Below are 23,643 nucleotides of genomic sequence, written 5' to 3' on the forward strand. Positions count from 1 at the left end.
GGGCCCCTGTGTGAGGCGAGAACCGCACACGGCGGCGGCCCGGAGCCGCCAGGTGCCGTCCCTTACCTGAGCTGTGCGCGCCTGACTGCGGCCGCTTCCAGGGACGGGGAAAGCCTTGCTGCTGAAAGGTGAAACACCAGCCAGTCTTGCTCTAACATTTCCAACTGCTGTCAAGGAAGTTGAAAAGCATGCATCAGATTTTTCCCTAAAATGTTCTTTATTTGCCATTTTGAAATAGGGACTGAAAGCTGTTGCTACTGGCATCACTACAGGCACATTTTCAGTGCAACCGCACAAGGAACAAAAGGGCAGATTTAAGAAGGAATGAAGAAAAACTAAGAAAGTGATGAAATATGGTGCAGGTGGAAAAGTGAAGATGTAATTTTCTGTAGATGTTCTCAGTGTCTTTTTTCCACTTCTGCAACCTGTGGAATTTCAGTTATAGGTGGTTAGGAAAACATCAGGGTAGTCTGGAAAAAAAATATTTAACACTGTGTCTCAGAAACACCCCACTCATTAAAGCAACCATTACTGACAAAATTACTCATTACTGAAAAAAAAGGACAAATTAGTAAAATAAAATACCAAGTAACCATACTGCAGTGAAAAAAGAAGTTTCATTTTGTCTGATTCCAGAGTTTTCTGTCATACTTATGACTTGGAGAGGGAAAGAAACTAAAATCTGTGTTCGGAAATTCAGAAATAGAAAAATGCTTTTTCCATCTAAATACAGCTCTTGCATTTGTTGAAAGAAAAGTTACTTTGATTTTTGTTGCTAAATAAAATCTTGGATCAAGTAAAATTAATTTTAAAAAATTAGTTAAGGCAACAATAAACACAGGAAATATACATGAATAAAGTGTTCTAAAAGTCAGGCAACTCTTTTAAGACTATAAATATCACCTAAGCAAGGCCACTATAATTAGCAAAGGGTGAACAAAAGAAGACATCCAGAAATAGATGGGGAGGGGGGAGGCTGGGAGGGTGAAATGTCTTGGTTAACCTTATTTGAGTGTTCTTTCCATAGCATAGGAAATGGTTCCAGCTAGCTCATGAGTTCTATTGGCATTAACTGATTTTAAAAGGACATTTCCATGTTGTCTCGATGCCAAGGAAATTCTTTTACTGGCATGTTTGCTGAGTACAGGAAACATCACCCTGACTAAGTGACACTGAATGTGAGGAAGAATTGTTTCTTTATTCTGGTGTTACAGTCAACACCATCCCTTTGTTTCATCTGGATACCTTTTGGTATTTATTGGGGAATGCTTACTGCAGTCTCCCAGTTTGTCCTGAGTAATGAGCACACTGGTGGTGCTGAGTCATAATCCCTCACCACTCAAGAATCAGCTTTCTGCATCTCTTGTGCAACTGTCTGAGAGATGATCCAGCATTTTAGGGGAGGCAGAGACAGGGCTGTCTGGTCACATCTGCTTCATCCCTCTTCAAGGTATGAGCAGAAAAGACTAACAAGATAGGAACCTTCCTCATCTCCATGCTATGGCCAGAATTCACTGTGCAAGGAAATAAATATGTACCTATAACTGCTTGCTCTCCTAAATAGAGAGCTGAACAAATCAGCCTTGTATATAGAATTTTTCAGTCTAAGTCAGGCTGTGCTTATGGACCCAGTCTTATATTGAATATCAGAAAAAGCTTTACTGTAACCAATAAAAATTTTGTCCAAGTAAGAAGTGCAAGTTAAGATCTTGAATACTGTATTTCCATTTTCATCATAGCATTTGCCAGTTTTCTGTTTTCTTCTGTAAAGCTGCTTATGCCAAGCATTTAAGTTTCATTTGCCACATTATTCTAAATTCCTTATTTGTTATCTACTTTATCTTCTTTTCCTTTCCCTTTCTTGGGAATTGTGCTAGTGCCATGCCCACTACATAGGCTGCAATCATTTGTGGCTTTGGGGTCCACTGACTTTTTTCTCAATCAGTCAGTGGTGTCAGCAACAAGCCCTCAAAATCTTTGTGCACCATTTCTGGAAAAGGTGGAAATATTTGAGAAAAAGTTTCATGGTATGTGGATCATAAGGGCCAGCAGTCATCATATTGATATTTCTAGAGCTCAGTAAAAATCACAATAAAACTACAAAGTTATTTAATTCTAAGTATTAACTTCATGTAACAGCTAAAACATGTAGAAAGAATAATCATTGCCCAAAGTTTCTGTTTCTGCTCCTGTTTGTCTGTGCAGTGCTTTTAGGGCAATAACAACCCTGTCCCACAATCCTTAGAATTGTGGGAATGGCAGGGATGTATTAGACTGGCTGCTAGGAGACGTGAGACTAAATTAGGTGGTGGTGCAAATAATCCAGTGAGCAAGTGGAAGCCAAAATTGATGTGTGTAGCTCGCAACCAGGTCACTATAGCATAAAATAGTTTCAGTTTCTTTTTTGACAACTCCACAGTCACTGAGGTACCTTTAATCTAAACATGGAGAGAAGAGCAGGACATAGAAAGCCGGCTGCTTACAAACAAATTCTACTGAGTATTGTTTGGGTTAGTACATATCATACTCATGAAAAACAAGAATAGGCAATTTTCTGCATCTGAGGCCAATATGTGCGTTGTCCTAACACTATTTGGAATATTTGCCATATTGCTAGATATGCTAAGATTTTACCTAGAATTTCAAGTCTTTGAGAAACCCAAAATTGCTGTAAGTACCACTGCCTTTCTGATGGCAGGACTTGGAAAATAATGGTTCTTGCTTATAGAACAGTGAATAAACAATAAAAATTTTAACAACAGCAACAATAGTAACAACTTTAACTAGAAATAAACACATGGCAATTCCTTTACATTGTCCATGGCTTGGAACTATCATTTCCAAGATAGGTTCTCATTTGGCAAGTGTGGTCAAGGACAATGCTGTCTCCTGACTAGGAATGAACTTGCAGGGAGAGTGTTCCCAGTAGGAAGGGTTAGACCTCAAAGTGTGTATTTACATGAGTAGCTCATTTGGTAAAGTTGAACCACATTTATTTTTAATTTGCATGCCTCTCCTTTAAGTCATACCCTTCTCCTCTTGACTTCAGTGGGAGCTCCACATGTTTTGCCTTTGATTCCACTGCATGCTGGCAACTCTAATTAGTGTTAACAGGAGTTCAGTGGAATTTCTTGCTCTCCTTTCTCTGTAAAAAAGTTTACAGATCAGGAGTTGGAGCTTTATCAAACTGGTCCATGGTGCCTATCAAGAATGTATCTTCTTTTCTTTTTCCCAGCCAAAGTGGAACTTAACCTTTTTCTAACAATGGTGGTGTAACTATGAGAAAAATTACATTGATCATTCTAACAAGCCCTTAGTTTCAAAAAAAAATGCTTAGTTTTGGCTTTGATTTTTTTAACAGGTGTAATTTCAGCTAGTTAACACAGCCTTACTGTTTCAATTGCTACCATAGTAAATTGGTGCCATAAATACGAGTTAGAACAGCTCAGTTCTCTGGGGCTAGAGCCTGCAATTCAAACTAAACCTCAGTCTGCTCTACCCTATAGGAACTGCTTTGAACTCCAGAGATATTCTGTATAGGGACACTGGTACCTATTGAGCAAGACTGGGAGAATCCAGTCCTTTTTTGCAGTGCTGCTGGTTTTATTAAGAATAAACACCCCTCACCAAACCCTCGCCATCAAACATCACATCTTGAAAACTGAAATACTGATCCATTTTGAGATTTTAATCTCAGACATTCATACCCATGTGTATGGGCACACACAATGAACAGGAGCCACTTTTCCCCTTCTTCCTAAGAACTGTCGCATGTGGCTTTCTGCGCTCACATAATCCTCCTTCCAATATTTCAAAAGACACAGACCTTCCCAGCATGATGATAAAGTTTTCCTGTGTTCCAATAATAAAAGTTGAACGTACCAGCAATTTCCAGTTCCTCTGTGGTTGGGCAGCCTGTGAAGACTAAATCAGAAGTAGCCAACCTGCAATATCAGTGTGGGAGTCGGAAACAGATGTTCAGCGCACAATACAATTTGTTGTCACTGTCGATACTATATGGCACTTTTCCCAACAGAAATTGCCTCTAGCTGGAAAGGAATGTAAGGAATGATTCATGCCCCAAATTATTATTATTTATATTACTGTTAATGTTAAATACTTCTTGCTTTACTTTGTTTCAAATGCCTGAATCAGAGAGGCATAGCCACTCAAAAATACAATTAACTGGGCTGCTAGCATGCATGTACTATGTAAACCAATTATTTTAAGGCTTTTTTCCTCAAGACAAGATATTCTGTTATATTATAACCAAGACTCAAATTCTCTTCTTCAGAATCAGCATAATTTAACCTTCAGTTTTATAAAATAGCTCAGCAGCTATTTACACAAAAAACACATGGCAGGAGGTAAATGAGACAAATTATTTCATGTGAATCTGAGTGTGTATCTATAAAAATTAAAATTTACTATATCCATATAATAGTATTTTTATACATATAATAACATTTACAGTAGTTTATGTCTTGGAAATTCTAATAGGCCATTTGGGCATTCAAAACAGATCAAACACTCAAATGAGCAAAACCCTCTATTAGCATATGATGGTAGTATATGATGCCTAGCCTTGATTTCCAGATTTCATGAATATTACAAAAGCAGATGCACTAGATCATACTTACTGTAAAAGGAAATGGATTGGGTTAGGTGCTTTTGAAATGAAATATTAATTTTTTCAGGGATACATCAAATATATTAAAAAATGCAGAAAGCCTAAGTGAAACCAAAATTAAATAAAAATTAATATATTCAGTAGAAGTGTAAAAGAGCTAAAGATTTGACTGCCAGAAAATTTAATTATAACACCTCTGTTTTACACAAAAAGTAACACTAGGTATTTTCAAAAATGAAGACATCTGGAATTTGACTTGGAGTTCAGTGAAACTGGTGACAAAACTGACCTGTAATTGCTGACTGTTGTGTCTCTGACAGACTTTCTTTAGAGATATTAAAAAGAAGAAAATGTGTGTTTAATCATATGGCCTGAACCAGAGCAAAAGATTGTAGCATTATAAAATCAAACAGCTGTCTTATTTTTACAAATGCATGTGGCAACACTTCAGAGTAATCTTTTTGTAATACTAATTTTGCATTTACTGTGTTTACTGTTGCAGCATTCTGCACAGAGTGGTTTACTGCTGTACATCAGGTTTTAGTCAACGGGAAATGTGAAATGATTTTCAGCTGTGTGTTTCTTTGTAACTGCTGCACGATTTAGCCTCAAAACCTGTCCATTGTCCAACTTTTCTATGCTTTTAGATGTAGTGAATTTAGATATATTTCAATAGTGGAATGCAAGGTGATTTTGAGAAAGAGTGTGAACATTGCAAAATTTTCCAAGTCGGCATGAGATGAAGCAGGATGAAATAGCTGATAAGGTAACACTTGGCACACTTGTAATCAATGTACTGAATTTCTCTGTGTGTCTGTATATTTTTATATACATTCACGGGTTAAACTGAGTTTTTCATCAAGTAGATGTTGGCAAGTGCCAAAGTGATTTAGGATTAGAATGGGATTTAGGCTGATTTAGTTACAGTTGTATTTCTCATTTCATCATCATGCCAGGGATACTGTGACAGTTGTGGGTTTTCTTTAATTTATGAAATAGACAAAATTAAATGTCCATACCAGACATACCATTAGGTTTCAGGGAGTGAAAGAGAAACACTGCATTAGGCCTTACTCTTTTGTCTGCACCCAGCAGAGTCCTGAATGTACAAACCAGCTGGGAGACTTCCTATGTAGAACACAGCTTGAAAAATGAATTCAAGATTTTTTTTTTAAATTACTCTGATTTGGTTTATTTCAAGTGACTATTATTCTGATTCTGTAGTATATCTCTTTGTAAAATATTAATAGGTGCTGAAGTGTGCTATCTGGGTCTATTACATAATTTTAAATACTAACTCTACTCTCATTTTTACTGTCATGAGAGTCAAATCCCAATAAATGTTTGAACTTTGAACACTTTTTATTGCAATACTAGGGACATCATTGCTCATATAAAGTTTCAGTACTACTTAAAATTTCAAAAATTACTTGATTAAAACAGACCTATTTACAAAGGTGACTAATCCACTCTTTTCAATTATGACACATTTTTTTCATTAATTTTTATCCGCTGAATGACACTTTGCTGTCCCTCCTTGTCAATTTAACTATCTTTTTTGAAAAAGAGGGGCTTCAGAAGGAGACAAATGTTGATGTTCAGGTTACAGGAAAGATTTCCAAAGAGATGAGAGAAAAAGAGATTACTGAAATTAGCAGCAGTGTGTCTCGCTCACTAGTGAGGGAGCGAGCAGCACTGGGAGGAGAGGAAACCCTTGGCCACCGCACAGCGTGGCTGTGTACACCAGAGTTACTTAGAGTGCTCTGAATCTCATCTTTTGATCTCGGGCGATATTTTTCTCTGTTATGTCACAGAGGTCACCTGGCTCATGTGTGACAAACTGCCTGCATAAGTCACAGTGCCAGTGGCAGAGATTTGTAACCATGTCCCTGGTCCATTGCCTTTGAATTATTTCGCAGGCCCTCTGCTTTACATTTACACTCTGTCGGAAGATGAACAGGGGAAGGGAGTAAAATCAAGGGCAGGGTCTCATCCTGAAGGACAAGGGGAAACAGGTGGAAGGTTAATGGCCCTGGAGCGTATCCACAAGCCTCTCAGGCTTGATATATGGGCCTCAGGCCTAAAACGGGCATTGGCTTTCAAAGATATATTATTTCATTTGAGGAGAGACATTCTGGAGTTCCTGCATTTGTCTGCTGATAGATGATCCTCTGTCCACAATTGGTTATGGCGTGTGAGTTTTCCTTGGGCCTGCTCCCGTACATAAAAATTCTGCTGAGCTCTCCAACCTTTTGCATGCCTGTGAGAATGGGACGTGTGCGGGCCTTTTGGCAGGCAGCTGGATTTTTGTGGCTGCTATTTTTGTAATTCCTTTTGAAGCGCCAGGCAAGTGGGGGATGAAAGGCACTTCTGTTCATTCATACACGGCCGGGCAGGGGCAGCCTCGCGGAGACAAACATGGGGCAGGAGAAGACGTCAGGGACCCTAATGCACTCCTGTGTCTGCAGCCCATGCAGAAGCCCCTCCTGCTAACCCTGCATTTCATCCTGGCACATGCCTGCAGAAAAATGAAAATGGGGAAATAACTTGCATCATTTTTATGACCTCCCTTGGTTTACTGCATTAAAGTTCTGCTAGGGTTTTTGCATGTGCTGCAGCTTATGGGAAAAAATTAAGATACAAACTTCATATCTTGAAATTTTTGTGTCCTTTCTGGAATGTTTACCTCGGGCATCTCATGAAAATGCAATGCTACTGCCCATGTCTCAGCAGAACACCAGAGGCCCCAGAGGTGGTTGTGCTCAGTGTGACAGGACTGTGCTGTGGGCAGGGCACGGTGCTGGCAGGACCTGGCCCTGCCCCATCTCTTGTGGCCAGCTCAGAGGGGCACCTTGGTATGCACAGAGAAGCCTGGTGGCAAAGGCCTGCATCCAGAGAGAGAGCAAGTCCCAGATTCACTGCCACAACGGCATTCCCATGGCATCTTCTGTCATTGTGTGACTGCCATAAATTGTGGAAAATCTGTTTAAAAACCAAAGTTCTTGACAAAAATCCCCAAAATCTTAACATATATTTTTGTTTAACATAGCCTATATAAAAACTTGTTAAATTCTCTTAATTTTTATCTGATTGTTACTGTTACAGGATTGTGTATCTAAGGCCTATTACTCCATGACAGCACGATTGTAGCAAAATTGGGATATATACTTTTACTACACAAAATATATTCATTAATATTTGTTTTAATAAAAAATAACTGTTCCATTTCAGTAGACAGAATTTGCTTGAAATAATTTGCATTAATTATACTTAAATATCTCCTAGTTCTACCTGGTTTTATTTTTTCCTATGCTACTAAAAAAGCAAAGTAAATGCAGGATATATGATGTAAGTGTCAATGCAGTTTGTTTGCTTTGTTTTTGCAACAGTAAAACTTGTACTTACATAATTTGTAAAAGCATTGTATTGGTACCATGTTGTTTGAGTAATTAGGTTCTTCTTTTGCTGTCGCTGAACTCAGTTGCTAAACTCTCAGCACTCCAGTGTGAGCAAGATAAGGCTCATTCTGCATTTCAGTCAGTTCCTGTAGAAAATGTGCTGGTGCAGTGCAATTATTCTTTCTTCCTTTAGTGTTCTGCAGAGTTTAAGTTAGACAAGTGAGCTAGAAACTTGAGAGATATTTAGTGTCTCCTGCAGCCGTAGGAAGGAAATCTGAGGACTTGTTAAAAGGAAAGATTTAGAAGCAGAAATTCTACAGAGAGAACAGAACAGAGTGTTAGCAGGCAGGAGGATCTGCTTTTCCACTTGTTGCTTTGATAACGGATAAAAGGCTGTCATGAACTGCAGGCTACCAGCTGGGAGCAGATAGAGTAATCCCACAGAGGGTTGGCCCCAAACTACACAGGCATTCTTTTAAATCTTCAAGACCATAGGAAAGTTGTTTTTCCTCTTCCATTGTCATCATTATTCATTATGATGTTTTCCACCCTAGTTTAAAATGTTGGTCTAGTAAATCTACCTTACAATACTTTTATGTTGGAATTACAAGCAAATATATGCAAAAACCACGTAGTCAGAAATATTTCAGCTATTTCATTCAACTGCCCGAAGATTCCCAGAATAAATTCCAGAGAACTGGATCTGGATGTGCTGTAAGAAATCTCTGTCATTTGATTGTAAAGGTATACTGTGCCCAACATGCAGATAATCATAGGAACAATTTGTAACCTATGTCTTCCTCGTAATCAACACTTGTGATAAATGAAATCCAGAGGCTGTGTTACTTGTAAGAGAATAGCAACAGAATGTCATTTGTTAGAAAAGGAGCCTGAATGACCCCTGCCCAGTACAAACACAGGCAAACACAGTGACAGACAGAGCCTGGCAGCCCCATCCATGCATAGCTGTGGTGATGTGCATTGTGCCACCAAGGTCATGTTACCAACATGCTTAGACACATGCTTGGCTGGGCCAGGGGCATTTGTAAGCATGTTACATATGCTTGACAAGATGGGGTGTTTCAACCTGCCTTATTGCAGAGAAAAAACAAAAATATTTAAGCCCTAGTTGTCCTTCTATACTGTTCATTTTAATGATATATGTAGGGGTCTGGCTCACTTTGTATTCTTATGTGTAATTACCCATATAAAAAACACTACTCATTAGTGTTCTGTTCCACTGACTTAATTATACTCCTTAATTAAATCTTGACTAACTGGGGGTCACTGCAGTGTCATTGGGATTTGTCACTGTTTGTCAGCAGGTGTCTGGTCACATCTATTTCTGGTTTCCCTGTTGCTGTATGCTGTTTAAGAGCGTGGTCTTTTTTAAATGCAAAGGACAATTATGCCTTATTTTGTTGTGGTCTGTGCCTTAAAGAAACATAAGTGAATCCGTTCTGTAATACCAGCGCTCTCCCAGGCTTTACATACAGGAGGTGGGTAGCAAGTACAAACCTTTTCAAAACACAATTCATTACCTCACTGGTGCTCATTTTCAAAGGCTTATTCCTCCTGCAATCAAAAGACACGGTGTTACTAATTTATCAGATAATCTTGTGTTCAACAGGCATAAAAATATATTGCAAATATCAATCCAGAGATACTACTCCTTTTCCCTATCTCCCAAACATGAAATGAATTTGAAACATGACCAGCAAGAACGAGCTAAATCAATATTACATGCATAACAAATACTACATGGCATGTGCTGCTATTGCTGTGCTGCTCAGAGTCAGAAGATCGAGGCTCCCGATTCACTGTTCCCTGAATAATTCAGTGGGAGTTCTGCATGTGCAATAAGGGCATAATAGTGCCATTTCTGTCTGTTTCAAATTTACATGTTTTGGGTTTGTTATTTTAGAAAGTTACTTGGGGGAAATATAATTCCCATGTTTACGCATATAATAGGCACCTAATGTTCATCTGAATAATTGATTAGTCAAGTCAGGCTTTCATAATTAGCTATTGGCTTTCCAGTATAAGCCCACAAAGCACTTGTCAATCTACAGGCATTTTTAATTTATTAATATATATGTTATCAAAAGACCTGCAGTACTTACCTAGAAAGCATTATTTATTCTATCAAGGCTGAGGAAGCATTTAGATTCTAGACATGTATTTTGAATCTATTGTAACTTTCCCAGAAGATTATTTTTCTGTTCTGAATGTTTTCAGAAATGTTCTCTGCATATAAGCTCTTGCTTGCAGTGGAAATTGGAGTGGATTTTTTTCAATCCATTCCTGTGTTACAAAGAACTTAGTAACATGTCTTACTGACTATAATGTGTATTACTTATTTGCACTCAGATACATAACAAGCACCTAAATAGATGCCACTAGCAGATACCCCTAATGCAGCCACAGATTCTGTGACCAGGCAGATGCATCTGTTGATAGCACATGTGTGACAGTGACATTGCAATTATGAGTTGTGAGATTGTATGGTAAATTGCAGAATCGTAAGATAAATTGTATTTCTCATTAACTTCACGACCTTGTTTGAACTCTAGCACTATTCCAGTTTTGCTTCCTTGTATTTCTGACCAGTTTTCAAGTGGTTGTTTTTAATGGGAAAAGATAACTGCCTTACTCAAGACGTACATTATGAGCCCACTGGAATGAAATTCATAAACCAAAATATTTGATTGTGAAATCCAGAATGAAAATTGTTCTTTTCTTACGAGAGGTAGGTTAAAACAATTGGACTAGAAATTCCATAGTTGTTTTATTGGGAAACAAACTTTATGTTTCCATTGGGAGGCAGCATTTACTTCTAGCACTTGTTGAATGTGAGGCACTGAATCTTAAAAAGATAGTGTTAATATTATTTCTGGAAAAGGTGTTTTGGTTCTGTATATGCTATAAACTTACTTACCCTTGGCCCTGCTCAGGAGAATTGCTTTCATTTTAGTGAAAATATTTAATCACCAGCTTTCCATCAGTGAGTAAAGGACAAGAGCTTTCCTGCATCAAAGTCCTTTTGAGACTTGTACTGTTGGGTGTGTATTAGCTTCCTTGCTTTATAAGTGGAAAGATACAAATATAATATCAGGACTTTAAACTCCTTCTAGATCTAAAACCCTTCTATTATAGAATAGCTTTTTAGTTTGTTTGGAAAGGACATGATATAAAAACCACAATTTAGTGGTAGGAAAAATTATGCCCATTTTGGTGGTGAGATTTATGTAACTGTGGCTCACCACTATGAATTATGTGGTCTCACAGAATTCAGACAAGTTCTTGAGCAGCATCTTGTGCACCACACATGTTCTGCATACTCTCAGTTACTACTGGAAGGTAGGAAAAGTACCAGAATCATTCTGTTGAAGTTTGGTAGCATACCTCCAATTGAAAAAATGCAAATATGTTTCTAAGGGCGCCATTATAAAGTCCCTCCTCTCCAGTATATCCTGTACTAATATAACCTTCTGTTACCTATTTTTATATCCATTCCCAAATAATCAGAATATAAATGCTACGTTGCAAAGATCACATATTTAGTGCCTCTGTGGGATTCAGAACCAAGTTTGCAACTGCCATACAGTTTTCTACATGACATTTGTACAGCATTCACATTTCAATCAGTGTTATACCAATATGAGGATTTTCTACTGAGATATCTTTAAGCATAGTAGTTTCTACCTGAAAAGTGTTTAGAATTTAGGCTGGTGTGCTCATTAAGGATTTGAGCTATGCGAGTATTGAAATGTTCACATTCTCACTATTAATGTGCAGAGTTCTCATTGGTTTCTCTATCTGTTAGCCTGAGTCCAGAAACATTTCCCAGTGGTATTGCATTGCTTGGTTCTTCCATTTAGACTTTGAAAGAGCATTGTTTTCAGTAAGTGTTTTACAAGTGGAAAGAGATGTGTCTGCTAAAGAGATTCATATTTGCATCATTAGACAGGTGTTCTGATCACAAGGCGGAAGAGAGATCATATACATAAACAATGAATTAAAATCCTGAATAGGATTGCTAGGGCTGTTTCTCTAGGTTACACTAAATGAGGGCCATTATGTGGGCTTTCAGATAAACTCACAAAGCTCTTATCTGTATAAACCTGATAGATCTGCCATTATTCTCAGTGACTAACAGAAGTTATATCATTTAGTTTCATTAAAAATGCATTAATCCTTTTTTAGTAACCTTTTCCTAATTCATTGATTCAATTATACAATGAACAATAAAAATGTTTGGTATAATAAAAATACAGTATTAAAAGTGTGTTATATACATAAATGTTTCATTGCAATGAAATTATTCAGAGTTTAAAAATATTAACAATATTAATATCATGCTCTGAGAAAAAGAAGTGTACTTCTTTTTCAGGATCTCTGAAATTATATATGAAAAGAATGAGTCTTTAAAATGAGATGCCCAAAATGGTTGCTTATAGTATTACATGTGATCACTTCATGTACAGACTTCCTGCAGAGCTGCTGATGTTTACCAGCACAGGTTGATTGGGGAACAGCAGAGCATTATAGAATGTATGCACATATTGCTCACGAATTTTGTGAACCAGGCTCCTCTGATCAGATCAATTCTCCCCAAAGTCACTGGCCTCTGGCCTTACTGAAAGCAGACTGACTCCCAGGGCTGGACCTCGAGTTAATGCAAGTACAGGGAACATTTTGCTTGGTGAAGGAACACTCAGTGCATAGCAGCACTATGAGCAACTTCCACAGCAGTGGCGGCTCCTGCCATCCCACTTACACCAGCTAAATAATTCAGACCACCAGGACTCCAGTCCACCTCTCAGTCTGGCAGGTCAGCCAAGACTTTAAGTGATTTTGACAGAGCTAGTACTTGTTATCCTGTTGTATTTGATTTCTGGAGAGCACACTCTCAGAGGCTGTACTGAACTGTTCTCCCAAACGCCGACAGCCCAGCCTGGCTGAGCAGGTGCCTGTGGGACACGGCCAATGCTGCCGGCTGCTGTGATTTCTGCAAGCATACCAAGACTAGGGAAACAGAAAGCACTTCATATTTTCATTAGTCATCCCTTTACAGATTTACTTTTAATTCTTTCAGCAAAGCAGATTATTAAAAGCAATGACCTGAGGTCTTCATTCAGATCTCAGACTTGCAATCCTGTATAATGTGCGCTGCAGGGCAGAGGTCACACTGACGAGTCTGTTAATGTAGTCACTCTGGGATAAGATCAATCTCCATACTTCACCATATTGATCTAATAGCTCATTGGCACTTCCCTCTTTGAATTGATTAGCTCATGTGTGAAAAGAGATTGATGGGTTTGTGACCCTGAGGAGTCTGTCAGGGGCACACCCATGGCAGGGGAAGTGCATGTTTTCGCTGCTTCATTTGGGTGGCTCATTATCTGGGTGCCTCATGGGGAATAAGGGTCATAACATTGTTTTATGAATTATTTACAACAAAATATCACGTTTTTCCTTCATTTGGTGCTCTGCCTGTACTGAATCCATGCTAAGCAGAACAGGAAAAAATGCACATAAATGGCCAAACGTACCAAATATTTGTGTAAGGGGAACCATGACATAAAAGTGACCTTAAAAAGTAATTTTACTAATATAAAGTAATCATAATAGATATGAGGGTAGGAATAGACTTCATGGGTCACCTAGTCCATTCCCCTTATGCAATGACAGAATATTGATGATATCTAGAAATTAATTACATTTTAATCGCATATTCTGGATAAGTACTTACAGTGAATCTAGTTCAGACATCTCAGAGAACTTCATATGCACATTGCACTGTAGAAAGAGGCAATTTGAATGCAACATGTGAGCTACAAACTAAACTGTGCACATTCTTCATTTGCTAAAAGTAACAAAAAAAAACCATTTTCAACTCCATTTATCAAATAGTCATATATTTGCAAAATGCATAAATTTGATACAGTATATTGGATTTTGGTGCGGTGTGTGCTCATGCAAGAGGAAATACAAAAGGAGCTGTCTTATGAAGCTGAACATAGAAGTTGGCTTATGTTAGGGTGTACTTTAAAAATGTGTGCATTATCAAAGGCTTTACAGATACAAAGCAATAAAAGTTAGGACTGGCTCCTTGAAGCCCTTTGTTGAAACCCAGGCATTTTTGTATTTCTGTCTGCATATGAATTGTAGAATCAATATTGAAGATGTTCATAATGTAAGAATTTCTTGTGAATCATCCACGCTCAGGATTCTGTATAATGCCACAACTATTGGTATTTCATGGTTAGATAGGATGTCAGGTTATATGATTATGCCACAGTGCAAAAATTACTGAGCAAAATATTCTCAGGGTGTTGTTAAGCTGATGGTCATATTTATGTAAGGAGTCAGTGAGTTTCACTAATAATATCTTGTTGCATTATATAACTGGACATTGTGTGTTTGTTTTGGAAGCTGGCAGTTTAGATTGAAAGATTGATAATTTTATTTACAGAGAAGTGTCCATGTATGTTCCATGCAGTCAGGCAACCCTTTTCTGCTATTTGATTTATGGTAACATAGACAGATACTGCCCAAAGACAGTAATAGGCAGCCCGTCCCCAAAGACCTTATACTCTAAAAGAAACAGACCCTCAGGCAGATTAGCCAAAGACAGAATTCAGTCCATTACCTGTCAGTGACATAATGCTGAATATTTGTATAATCTTGCATTCATTTATACTTTTAAATCATTCAAGCTATTCCATGTACCAGGAAAATTGCCCTGATATAGGTTTAAGTAGCCATATTTTAAAAAGTTCTAATACAGCTCAGAAAAACTTATTAGAGGCAGAGTCATCATGCACTCTACTTTGGTAAAATTGGGCTAAACCTGGGAATAAACAACAAAACTTCTTACATTTGGGTGTTATGGTAATCTTTTAGTCATGTCAAACCTTCACTAATAAAATTCATATTAAACCTAATTACAAACCAAATTAATTGATTAATAGCAGATTGTCAGATACTTGCACATAAGCAATGCAAAAAAAGATTTTTTGAAGAAAATGTCTCCATTGTATTGGAAGCTGTTGCCCATTGGCCAAGCCTCTCCCAGTCTGAAACTTAACTCCTGCAGCAGAGGTGTGTAGTGCACTCATGGGAGAAGAGGAAGTAATTAGAGCAGCCGCATTTTGTTGTTCATCATCCCTGCTGCCATTCAGAAACAAGCTAAGAAAAACCCAGTAAGTTAGATGTACATACTCTCTCAATTTTTCCAAACACACTAATCAGCTAATCTTCTATTGCATGCAGACATGTAGGAACCCAATTTAGAGACTCACAGTTTGTATACCTGTGCCTGGCTGTGACAGCAGAGAAAGTCAGGCTGACTCATTTGTGTCACAGTCTACTATCATTTTTGCTTATAAGGTTCCTACTCCTTCCGTGCTCTGTACTGCAAAAGTTCCTCTCATCAACATACCAAACAACCCAAGTAAAACCAGTATCTTCAAAGATATTTTTAAAAATTAATATTAATCCTAATTGCAGAGCTAATGACAATATGGGACCTGAGCAGAGCTGTGACAATTGTATTTTAATGATACTTCAGAGATTTCCAAATTAGACTACAGGAAACAGGAAGTAGGAATAAATGAAACAAAGCCAAATGAAAGGATGAATGGAAAAAAACAATATTTTAATACACACTTGCCTGTTCCTTAAACATTCATTCAATCAGGACTTCCTGTGATTTTTAATAACATGGCTCTGTCTGCTCTTTCACACTTGGCTCTGTTGGGTAAGGAGGCAATATTTTGAAGGCAATGTTCCTAGTTGAAAGGATTTAGCTAGATGGTAGCAGCTGCGTGCTGAGAGCCTCCTGCAATGCTTCTAAGATAAAAAGAGAGGTAGTAAGTGTTTCAGATCATTCCTGTGTACCTTGTTGGATCATGCATCACTACACCTCCACAACCTTCTTGGATGACTTCAGCTTCCTCCGTGTTTTTAAGCAATTTTTTCTATCTAGTCAGATGGATACTGGTTTAATACATGACAACACCCATTCATAAGGCTGATTTTTCTTTCATTTTCTCCGTTAGCATTGGGTCTTCTTTCTCATTTAATCTCTGCCCCAGTGACTTACTGTTACTGCTGCAGCCCTCAGGATGTAAGACAACATTTCTGTATTTTTTCTTCATCAGTATACCATCTCCTCTCACATCTTGAATGAAAATACCATTTCTCATGATTTCTTACTGCTTTTGCTGTGGCTTTTTCTGGCTGTTCTACTACAAATCAGAGGAGAACACAGTGGAATACATTTGTATGGCAAGTGCAGTGTTCCACAGTAACACCAGCCTCTACTGCCAAAGTGTATTACAGGTGACTCTGTGTCCAGCCCTCAGTCTGGATACCCTACATCCTTATGTTTCCCTCGTTCAAGTATGGGCAGAAGGAAATACTTGCCTTTCCATAGCTGGATGTCCATCAAAAGTTTTAAGAGGACTATGAAACGTAAAATATAAACTAACACATTTTAATTCCTGAAAAATATCACAGTGCTATTCAATCAAAAGATAAGAACATTTAAATAAAAAACTACTGATTTGCTGATAACTACAAATGGTATGAAACATTAAATGTACTGGATTCTTTGTGTGGTTTGTCAGTGTCCAACCCTGACTGTCACTAATACTCACCCTGCAAATTGTTCTTCTCTTACTTATGGTGCTCTAAAGTTAATTTCTTTTTAGTCATGACTTCAGAAAATTATTTGCAATTCCCATTGGTGTGATCGTAAATACAGTCCATCACTGTGTACACAAACCAACAGTGTAGGTGTCACCTGTTAAAAGGGAGTAAGATTACTCTTCACTTATGACTTGCCTTTTTCCCATACTCCACACCCACTTAACAGCTGTACTGGAAATAAACACTAACCTTGTTAAACAGAAGAGTAACCACATAGTGTAATTTAAATGAGAGCTGATTTAAGTAACTATTGTTTAAAACTCATGCAAAAAACAGTGTTCTGAGGCATGCAACACTTGAAAGAATGGGACCATAAGTGTGTTGAGAAATTACTCTGGTTGCCTGTTATCATATTAGAGATTGCTTTCTGAAATTAGCATGTGTCTTTTGTCACAAGTTAAAAATATTTTCTATACAATGCCTACTTGATTGAGTTTTAATAGAGTATTTATTTTGTCCAAAAAAATATTAGTTCTTACCAGAACTTTGTCTTTTAACATTAATAATGTACCCCATATATTGTATTGATCTCTGTTAAAATTTGATGTTGCTGATATCTAAACAATATTTAAAAATGAGAGCTAATATTGGAGTTTACCTGTAGACTCTTAAAATAAGTTTCAGCTGGAGCAATACACTAATAGTAAGAAAAATGAAAACATAATTTAACCAATTAATCACCAAACAGGAAAGGAACATTATATAGAAATTAGACATGGAACACTATATAGACATTAGAGATCCTCTGAGGTAATGCTAAAATATATGTGACATGGAGAAGACCACAGAGACTTTAATCACAGGCTGCTCTACAATAGAGTGAAATTGCTGACTGAATATATTAAGAATACATTCACCATCATAAAGTTTACTGGACTCAGTTTTGTCTTCTGATTCCCCAAGGGAATCACTGTGCAGCCTAAAAAGCAGATCAGACCCACAAGGCTAATAATTCATCAGGTGGGATTAATTTAGATTTTATTGCAAGTCAATGAACTGATATCCATGCAAGTTAAGAATAGGGTCCAACACAATTTTATAGTTGGTTTGTTGACATCAGAAAAAAACAGGTGTATTTCCAGAGAAATTTAAGGGATCAACACAGCACTAGTACCAAAATTGCTACATAAACTGCATAGCTTTATGTAATTCTTATAAAATACTAGACCCAACTATGCATAAGCTTAGGCTGCACTAACATCTGCAGAAATATCCACAGGAGTAAGATTCTGAAGGTAAATTCTATTGGTTCAGTGCTAAAGAAGGTACATCTACTCTGTGAAACAGATGGCAAAAATAATTAATTTTGCCTTTTCCTTATCTTTCTATTCACTTTGAGAGGCAAGAAACACTGCATTGTAAGCAAAATTTTCAGTTGGGACTAAAAAGAAATACTTCTCTTATTTTCAGTTAAATAAAATAAAAAACACAAACCCACAACCACCCAAAAAAGAACCTAAGAAAAACACATTCATAATTCATCAGAAATAATGCTGACTATGAAATACCAAGTCATTTTCATGCAGTTTGCACAGAGATAAATGTGAGGAAAAGGACAAGAAATAGGAGTGCTATGCGTTGCATTTGATGCCCTATATAATAGATTTATATACACAGAAAACTTATTGTAACAGCCCTTTCACCTGATGCTTGTAGAAGTGAGATTGGTCATTTACCTTCTCCTTAATAGATGGGAATACTTTCTAAATGGAGTCCAGAGATCCATAAGAGGGATCTTATTCTTTAGTAGGATGACCATCTGCTGCCCTCCCCTACTCCTTCAGCAATCTGAGGCCCCCAGACTCAGGCACCTTGTGTTCCACTCCTGCAAGAAAACAGGATGAGTGTGAGCTGATGCTCAAGGCTGCTCTGTTAAAGAATTTTGACTCTCTGGAGGATCAGCAATGAAACTGGGAAATGTCTGGGCAGTGCTGCTTTGGTCCCCTCTTTCCCAGTGATCTTACAGGGAGCTGTCCAGGGCCATGTGAGTGGAGAAGCTGTGGCAAAGCCATTGCTCTCCCTGCCCACATTTCCTAAGCAGGAAACACTGCACACCTTTCAGAGCATGGGCACCACACATGCACCCCTCCACAGCTTGGAAGGGTAAAACAGTGTGGGACTTTTCAAATGTTATTTTGTGCTATAAATTCTTTGTGTATGTCCTTTAAAAAATTCCAAAGTAATTTGATATTCCAAATAATAATGGTTCCATAAGCAAGGAACTAATGAAGCATTTTAGCCCTTCTCTCTTCCTCTTTCTTACTTCCCTGCTGTTGAATAAAGGATGAGTACATTAACCTTTCTTTCAGCGTGGTATTCAGCAGTTACTTTCCTCTGTGTGGACACTGATTCAAACAAAGCATATAGAAACTTATCTTGGATAGAAAAACTTCCTGTGGAAATATTCTGGGTCTGACTGGTGGATTCAGGAGTTACTAGAGAAAGAGTTACACACAGAGGCACATTCCAAGTACAACTGCGCTTGTGTAAAAGCCTCTGTACAGTCTGCAAAGGAGCAGGAAAAGGCACACACTGAAGTATTTCTCTATTTCTTTTCATTTTTAAATCAAGATAAGTGTAAAGCACTACCAAAGTTGAAAAGATTTATACTCCCTTCATGGTAGAGCTAGATGGAAACAGGACAGTCATTTAACCAAACACAGACTTGTAAAGATCACTCCCTGCCTTCACCTAGAAATTTTTATAACCCACAGGTTTCTAGTAAAGAGCTGGAACAATCATAGTTAATATTAAATCATTTCTTCTTGAACTTTGTAGCATTTTATTACTGAGATTATAGGTAGTAATCACATTTTATTAGGGCATTCACTGATTCTGAAAGTTATGTGCATTCACTTCTGAAATCACATTGGCTGTTACGTGCTGCCTTTTGACAGCAGCCTTGCACAGGAGGTTTCCCCCTGTTAGCAGCAAGCCATCTGGAGAGCCCAAATCCTTCCCTACCTATATAATGATTTGGAAACCATGCATGCATTCAGGAGTCAAAAATAGTCTCTGGAGTGCACTTGTCTTATAAAACTTTGATTTGGGGTGATTTGCACCACTATAGCATAAGAAAATGGAGTAACAACTCAAATTATATGTCTGCAATGGCTTGTGAGTGATCTCCTAACTGCATTTGAAAGAAAGTTCAACCATTCCTTGAACCGATGTGCTTCAGGCTGAGCAGTTCAGACAGATGTTTAATCACTTCATATTCACTAGGAAATGGATATTCAATGGCCATAGAATTTAAAAGTGGCACTATGAGATGAATGCTTCATGTTATTCCATATTTGCATTCCTATTAGAATCATAAGTAAAAATAATTCAGCTGAATCCAACACAGTCTTATCACATAAATTTCAATTATTGTGCTTTCTTTAAATCATTAGATACCCTTTTAAATTTTTAGTAGCAGAAAAGCCCAAAGCTACTGTGGCAAGTTGATGTAAATGAACAGAGATGAAAAAGGAGTCTCCAGCTTCTGAGAAAAGTAGGTGTAAACTGGGTAAAAGGTGAACACATTGTTTAACTGAATCTGCAGCAATAATTATAAGGAAAATATTTAACTTAGAACAACAAAAAAAAAACCATGACCCTGAAATTTTTAACAGGTAATTCATCAAGTTTCAGGCTGAAAATACCTCTTCAGAAGAAAAATTGCAATAAATCTGCAGTTGTTGGTTACAGCACAAAATATTGTGAAATACTTTCCTAAAAGAAAGACACAGTGTGGTTTTGATAAGATTAAGGTGAATTTCAGCAAAGCATACACATTATTCTTCATTTTACTGTTTGGCAATTTCAGTGTTGTTCTTCAGAAAAAACAAAAGTTTATAATGATTAACGTTCTGTGCTGTGGGAAGCATACACTCTACAACAATACTACTCTTGTGTCACACTAGCCTTCCTCATCTATAACATCAGCACAAATAGTTTTTCAGATGAGTAACCAGCATTTCTGAGATAAGTCTTCCCTTTAACTATAATTGATAAGGGGTGATTGTGTATTTCAGTGTCAATAGAGGTCTCAGTGAGACTTACAAACTTCCTCTGAATTCCATATAAAAGCTCAGGGCCCAGCTGAGGGGAGGTCAGGGTTTAGCAGGCAGATGTGACACTCTCATTCCTATCTTCTTGTCCTGCCAAGAGATAGTGTTGTCACCAAAGTGCTCAGGGTTAGACCTTTCCTCTTCAAACTGAGAATCCATTTCCTCCACTCCTGGAAACACTCTATGTAGCTGTCTTGGAGACAGAATCTTACCTCTTCTCCTGCTTACACTGCTAATGGCAGAGCAGCCTTCTCCAGCTTTGGAGTCAGAAGACTGAAGTCCACAAGAGGATTTTCCTTCAGAGGACCTTCCTCTTCAGAAGCAAACTTGAGTCTCTTTGCCTTCAGGATCAGTTTCAGGCACATTCAGTTTAAGGCACATAATTGTTTTGGTCAAAGGCTGATTTTGTCATTTTGACAGATAACATGCTTCTGCAACACATTTATCGACATGCCACAGAAACACAATGGTGTTTGTGTTCTGCTGCACTTACACACTTCATAAACTTTACCAGCTTGTCCTAACATAAGAAGTGGTGCACTACTGGTTTTGTTCAATGTGATCTAAATGCTTTTCCTCATCTACATGTCTTTCAGAAGTAGGCTGGAACTGGTCATTTGTGCTACCTTTTAGTAATACACAATCCTCATTAAAGTCATGTTTCTTTCTTCCTTCCTAGGGCAAACTGGAGGCATCTGCTGCCCCACCATCTTTCTTAAAATGGCAAAAGCAGCTGGATCTAATAATCTTCTGCAGGCAATACAGTGTTTGGGATGTGTATAGAGCTGGTTATGCTATCCATTTTATGGGCTTTCACTAGTTAAATTAGAGCGAACACAGAGGAGTAGATTTTGTGAACCACTAGCAGATGTTCACTGTGCTAGTTTTGTCAGGCTTGTAAAACAGCAGGAACAGACTATGTGCAGAACCATTTTTTGTGATTTTTCCATCTTGCACTGTTCTCACAGCACTGGCTCAGTAATGACAGGATAGAGCTTGGGAGGTAAGCTTTGATTGTGGAGTAGCTGCTGTCGGGATCTTCAGAAAGCCAGACCTCTAAAGTGTGGTTTGTTTTCAAAAGCCTGTGGCTGAGACAGCTGGCTTACACTGGAAATATATAATCATTTATAGTCCAGTCAAATGCTTGACACCTTATTCAGGTAACAGGTGTTATGACATGGATGCTGAAGGTTTAACTCTCTCAAAATTTGTTTTCTTTGGATGTAAGCTGTGATAGCTTTTTGTGAAATTCGGGTCACGTTATCCTGTTAACATGATGTCTCTGATTTTTGTGATTTTTTTCAACCCCTTTCTGTTCAGAGGAAAAAATTATCAAAGAATAGTTTCATGTAAAAAACAAGAGTAACAGAATCTGTGTATTTCAAATATCGTTTTCAAATAATTAATTAAACCTGGCCCAAGTGTATCAATGTGGTGATTTACAGTCCTCTCTTGAGCCAACAAATCAATTGGTTGAAACAGAACAGTTTTGTAGTCACATACATGTTGTGGGCAGAGCAAGAGATTTTTAATACCAAATCAGCCTTGCTCTGTATCTGTATGGGAAAACACGAACAGCAGCACAGAGCCTCTTGTGCCTTTGAAAGGAAGTTAAGACAAATGGAAGAGGCAAAGATTTCACTGTTTCAGATGTTGAAGTCTGAGCTATGTGGCAAGTGATTGGAAAGAGAGAGGCAATAGTAGGCAACTTTCATAGGTGACATTACAAAAATCTACTCATAAGAAATGTTACTGCCTTCTCTACTACACAACTAGAAAGCAAGCCTGAAAGAACAAAGTTCTAAAATTCATTAGGTCATATTTGATAAAGCTTGAAAACACCTACTGCATTATCTAATTCAGCTCATGCAGGATTACTCTTTGTAGTGTGGTTTCCTGTGTATTACAAAATCTAGTTCTAAAGCAATTGAAACTAGATTTATAGCATTTATAGCATTTTTAATTTGTTCAGCAATTGCTGTCTATGCAGGTTCTTAAGAGTCCTTTCAATTACATAGGTGCTATTACTACCCTGAATTGTAGCAAGACTAATTTATGCACCTCTCAATTCTTTCAGGGCACCCATTTAAAGTCAAAGACTTTGATTTTAAAAAGAAATCAGGAAGCTCAGTAAGAATAGGTTCAGAGGATATTGATGCTTACCATTACTTAATTTCATAGTCTACCTTCCACTAATTTGTGATAATTTTTCCCCCATTTCCATGGAAATCCTAATTTTTTTCAGTCTTTAAGTGAAGAAGACTGAATACAATCTAGTTGCATTTACAGTCACTTTACAGATACATTTCTTTGTCCTCTAAGACATAGATCCCAAATAACTTCAGAAAATCTTAAAGTAGGTTCCTTGTTCTGGGTGCCCATTATGTTCCTTCTGTTCTCCAATCCACTCATGGATGTGTCTCACTGCTCACCACTGACTTGTGCATTGCCCTTTCTTGCCCTACCAGTGATACTCAAAGCTGCTCACCTTCTGCTTATTAAGAAGTGTTCTCTTTTCATGGCACCACAGCCATTTTTAGAGAGTTTTTTAACATCTCTTCACTTTTTAATTTGCAAGGGACCTGTATCTGACTTGGGCCTGTTGAAGCAATAACGCTTGTGGAATCTGCAGATTCCTTCTCATTTCCAGAAGCTAAGGTTTAAGATGGGGAATAGGAGAAAGTTCACATCAGCTTAATTTCCTGCTCTTCTTGTTTTGGGTAAAAATAAAATCCCATTGCCACAAATATACAATTATTACTACTTAGCATAACAGTGCAAAGGTCTGCTTTCTTAGAATCTAATTCCTAGTTCTGCTTTCCTAGAATCTAATCAGGAGTAA

The 23,643-nt window shown here is 37.7% G+C and overlaps 1 protein-coding gene across 1 annotated transcript in view; it reads left to right on the top strand.

The window, feature by feature from the left end:
• NR5A2 (nuclear receptor subfamily 5 group A member 2) overlaps nucleotides 1–23,643 on the top strand; it is an 84,317-nt gene that overhangs the window by 24,770 nt on the left and 35,904 nt on the right. The gene's annotated exons all lie outside the window — the stretch shown is intronic.

The sequence above is a fragment of the Melospiza georgiana genome, chromosome 9, assembly GCF_028018845.1.
Source record: "Melospiza georgiana isolate bMelGeo1 chromosome 9, bMelGeo1.pri, whole genome shotgun sequence".
NCBI classification, from domain to species: domain Eukaryota; kingdom Metazoa; phylum Chordata; class Aves; order Passeriformes; family Passerellidae; genus Melospiza; species Melospiza georgiana.